This window comes from Rhincodon typus, unplaced genomic scaffold (genome assembly GCF_021869965.1).
Source record: "Rhincodon typus isolate 14 unplaced genomic scaffold, sRhiTyp1.1 hic_rhity00016772, whole genome shotgun sequence".
In the NCBI taxonomy this organism is placed as follows: Eukaryota; Metazoa; Chordata; class Chondrichthyes; order Orectolobiformes; family Rhincodontidae; genus Rhincodon; species Rhincodon typus.
The window spans coordinates 1-5,000 of NW_025982410.1; the positions used below are offsets into that span (position 1 = coordinate 1).

Genomic DNA, 5,000 nt, shown 5'->3' on the forward strand with positions numbered 1-5,000 from the left:
GACTGGTGGTGGTAGTCGTAAAATGTCTCAAAGGTGCAGTGTACAGTATTGTTCTGAGGCCCATTTCTAGGGCAAAGCAGAAAAGCTAAATTCTTTATCCATTTAACTCGTATTTTGGATATCAAACAATTTCTTAATTCAGTTACAAGTGTTCACTTCATGCTGGGAATATGATTTTTCAGAGTTCACCATTCTGAAAAATATTAGTCAATAACTATCTATTGTTTTCTGTGCTTTAACCAACTTACTCTGCATGCTCTTTAGTTGCAGTTGTTTCTTTAAATAACATTTTTCTTAATTTTCTTCAACATTCTTTTCACTCATGAAATGACTGATTTTTGCTGGGGTACAATTCTATATAAGGCAACCGCATATAAAGAGTTGAAGCATGCGCGAGGAAATTCTGGAATATGGGGCAGGGAGGAAAACTCATGCCAAACGAGATCGCAATTCCCCACCAGTGTTTGTATCAATAGAACCACGAGTAATGAATGTCCAAGCTCCCCACACTTCAGAAGCTCGCCAGGGAGCCTGGACTTCACATAAGAAACGAGACAGCCAGTATCACTAGATAACTAAATCACAGAGGGCTTCAGAAAGTCTTCCTGTTTTCATTGGATGTTAACCTACATACTTATCCATCAGGACAGTGATCAACAGCAGGAGCTTTGAGAATTTTTAAGAAAAAGATGTTTCATACCTTTTCTGCTGAAGCATGGTTCACTGGATACCAGCTGTCATCTCAATGGCCATTCTTCTTGTGGGCATCAAATCCAAAGCCAGCTTTATTCTTTCCAATGTCCATAAAGATTCTTATCATCAGAAGTTACTGGAAAGTAATTTAGAATGGGAATCTTGAACAAATTCCTAACACCCTAACAGACATAGCCTAAACCAGGGCTGAAATTGCTGGAAAAACTCATTATATCTGCCAGCATCTGTGGACAGAAATCAGAGTCAGAATAGTTCTAAAGAAGAGTCATTAGACCCAAAACCTTCACTCTGATTTCTCTCCGAGATGCTGCCAGATGTGCTGAGTTTTTCCAGCAATTTCTGTTCTTGTTTTTGTTTGTGATTCCCAGCATCTGCGCTTCTTTCAATTTTTTTGTTTAGCACAAGCCAGGGATCAAAGCCAGGGATCTTCCGGTCTTTAAGGTTGTGTACCATGTGAGATATTAATTCGGAATAGAATCAGATTTTCTCTGTTGTAAAATGGCCTGCTGAGACTCATTGTGCAAACTGATAGATGACGAATCATGCTTCAGAGAGTTTTAAGTGAGTGGCCTGATTTCAAGTCCCTGTGGTATCCTATCACAACCAGAATTAAGATCTTAAGAAGAAATACAAGGGGAAACCATATGTGTTCCACATAGGAGAGATAATATATTTATAAAGATCATTTTGCTATTTTTCCATGCCAGTTTATAACATACCAAGCAAACATTCTAAAAACGTTTTAGGTTCATTTATATATTTAATTAAAATTGCACCTTTTTTAAACTAAGTATATTGTCACCCAATATCCTCCTGTCCAGTTTTGCCTCTGTAAAGCAACTGGGTGTATTTTTTTGTATTGAAGACTAGATCAAAGCAAGTTCTTGTTGATTAAGTACTAAACAAATGCAGATCATTCTTTCTTACCATACCTCTGGATTCTATCTTTAAATGCAAACTTGCATGTAGCCGGAAACATGTTAAAGTATAATGACTACTGTAACGTGTGCAAGACGTGAATTTAATTCAATCTTCCCACCAAAGCATTTTAGCCTATGGATGTAAAAAATGTTAAAAACAGGGCATTAGAAACAGAAAATGATGGAGGTACTCAGCAGATGTCGCAGCATCTGCAGGTTTACCCAAATGATTTCATGGTACTGTTTGGAATAGGAGCACAGAGTTCTCCCGGCCTGATAGCAATTATCCCTCAACCAGTACCACTTAAACAGATTAGTTGGTTATTTCGTGCATTGATGTTCGTGGGATCTTGCTTTGTATAAATTTCCTACATTACACGTAATTACATTTTGGAAGTATTGGTTGTGAAACGCTTTGGTATGTCTCGAATTCACGATAGGCGCTGTGGAAATGGACGTCCTTGCTTCTTTTCTGGTAGCGGCTCCAATTTATTTTAGAAATTAAACATGCGTCGATTGGTTTGTGTGAGGGATTTCCCCTGTTTATTCCCGGTTGAAATACATCCTCCTTTCAAGACAAAATTTGATAAAGAAACTGGATTCTGCATGTCTTTTACAGCACTCACGAACGAAAATCGGCGTGGGTCTCAATACTGCTGCAGGGCGCAGCTCTGCTTTCCCAGAACTCCACAAGGTAACATCAAAACAGCTTTACACGCAGCATTCAGACTGAAGATCTACACTCACACAGTCTGATCACCGGCAAGGTAGCTAACGAGTGAAAGGTACCATCTGAAAGGACTCGGTGTGGGTATGCTGGCTCCGCATCTGGTTACACGTCAACAGTAAGATCGCTCAGCAGGTTGGTTAGCAAAATATCTAGAACACAAACACGTGTCTGTCAGTTCCCACATGGAAGTGTTCCGGAAGGGTCCAGCAGTGATCAGATGCTTCCTCAGGGAAAGGAACAATTTATAGTTTCACTTTATGGTTTCGCCCCTGCACGTGTGCAATAGACCAGTGTCATTGCTGGGACATCCAGCTCATCCTTTCAGCGTGGTAAAGCACAGGCACATGAGAATTAGGCTGAAATGGGAACAAAAAAAAAGACAATATAAAAGAAATTAAGGACAGAAATAGCACAGGAACATCCAGACAGAAGTTGGGCGGAGGACACGAGAAGCAATTTGTGGTGGGGTCAAGGAGATATAACCTGGGGGGAAAAATAGAGAAAGATCTTCACCCCCTTCTCCCCCCCCCCCCGCCCCCCATCATCATCATCCCATGTTGCGCCGAAATGCAAGAAGAACTTGGGTGAAATCGAATGGTAAAAAAGGGCAGGAGCAGCTCCAATGAAAAGCTGTGGTTATGTAACGCTGGTCAAAGAGTTGGAAATTACACTGGCAAAAAAGATCAACTTCGTGTTTTTTTAAAAGAAAATGAACTGTAACATTCTTCCTGCTTTGTCACTTTAAACATAATGCGAAGGGTCAGTAAAAAGGAAGAACAAATAGCAACGTCCAATTGTGTGGATGAAAACGAACCCATTTTTTCACTGACAGTATCACCGCTCTATTTAACTGCCTCCGGGATCCTTCCTCTATTTGGCGGAAGTAAAGCCACACAGGAAACCTCCCACACAGGCTGAGCGAGCGAAGAGGAAAAGTTTACAATCATGGCAGGCTCGAAAGACTGGTTGCAGACTGTTGGAAAGCACGGAAGCAGAGCGAAGCTGCATCGTGATTCTGGGGAGAGGGGGTGGTGAGGGGAGCTGTAGGACCGAGCGGAATGCTGCTCAGACCTTCCCAGTGAAGCCTCTGGTGTGAAGCTAATGATCTCCAACTGAGATCTGACACCGATCCCTGATCCAGATCCAAAGGATTCGTCCAAGAAGCAGTCATTCCCATTCCTTGTGGATGCATTCCCCGACATGTGGGAGCCCCCTTTGTATGCTGTTCCTTCTATGGGACACAGTGACTGGATTATTTTGGGTAGGCTCCCTCAGACCACCCTGACACCTGACCATCTGAATCTGTTCCCAAAGCCGCGGACTCCACTCTCCTGCTGCGAGGTCCTAATGCCGGACTCACCACGTGAGCGACATGAGCGATCACTCTAAAAACCATAAGTCGCCCTGCATTTCCTTCATGTCGGATTCACGACAGTGGATAATTAAAATCCCCTTTCGAAACCCTCTAACCCACCCCACAGATGCTCAGTAATTACAGCATTTTCGGTTTCTATTTCTGATTCTAGCATTTTGCCTTCTGTAACAGTAGTCACCATAATATGTTGGTCTTAATAGAATGAGGTTTGAATTCATGCAGCAAGTCTCCACAATCAACAGTAAGACCAGTTACTACTTTGTTTAGTGGTGTTGGACAAGAGAATATCTCAAGAAAACATTTTTCAAAATGTCATTAGGTTCTTTAAAAATTTCCTGAATTAGAATTAGTTGAAGTCGTAATTTGGGTTAAAATCTAAAGAGTAGTGATGCAATATCTGCCCTGCACCACTGTCTGCCTAGACATGAGGCAGGGAAGATAATGGAATCCTCGAAGTTGTGATAGCAAAACATCGAGAAACTGAAAAACTCAGAGGTTACAACTGTCAGGGGAGATAATTGTATATTAATTCCAGACAGGTGATCAACATTAACTGGCATTCACTTGTACAGCCTCCCACCCAACCCCCATAACTAGGCACAAAATGATTGATGGGTTAGCAGGTATATGCTTGTAAAGTGTAACTTAAAGTGTGTAAAGATTGGATCTGGATCTATTTTTCATTCAACTGTCTTTGTGGATTAGAAAACAGAAAAGAGAAGATCGAAGGCGATCTGATTAAGGTGTTTTAGATTATGCAAGGGCTTTGCAGGTTACACATGAAAGATCAGAATTAGGTAGTGTGAATGTAAAACAGTAACTGATAAACATCATGCAGAATTGAGGAGCCTGTTCTTTACTCCGAGAATGGTTAGAATGGGGAACTTATTATCACTAGGAGCAGTTGAGTTGACAAACATCGGCTCTTAAAATTCATTCATGGGAATTGTTGGCAAAGCCAGCATTTTTTCTGTTTTCCTTCATCATCCTTCAGAATTTAGTGGTGAGCCACCTTCTGGAATACAAGTGAATGGCTTGTTAGACGATTTCAGCGAGCAGTGAAAAGCCAACCACATTGCTGTAGGTCTGGAGTCACATATAGGCCGGACTGGTAAGGGCAGCAGATTTCCTTCTAAAGGACATAGTGAAACATTGGTAGTTTTAATTGTTACATGCTTTTTGTCCTGATTTATTTAATTAATTGAATTTGAATTTCCCAGCTGCTCTGCTTGCATTTGAACTTATTATTCTTGATTGTAAA

General features: G+C 41.1%; 1 long non-coding RNA gene across 2 annotated transcripts; it reads right to left on the reverse strand.

The window, feature by feature from the left end:
* Positions 1-400: 400 nt before the first annotated feature.
* Positions 401-3,769, reverse strand: LOC125482772. 2 transcript variants are annotated; one of them, XR_007261742.1, is made up of 3 exons: positions 3,179-3,769; positions 1,647-2,720; positions 401-829 (listed from the first exon to the last, which is right to left on the reverse strand). It is a non-coding gene; the product is annotated as an uncharacterized LOC125482772 (long non-coding RNA). The 2 variants fall into 2 exon arrangements; XR_007261743.1 differs by having other exon boundaries at positions 401-1,767; positions 2,022-2,720; positions 3,179-3,765.
* Positions 3,770-5,000: the final 1,231 nt, after the last annotated feature.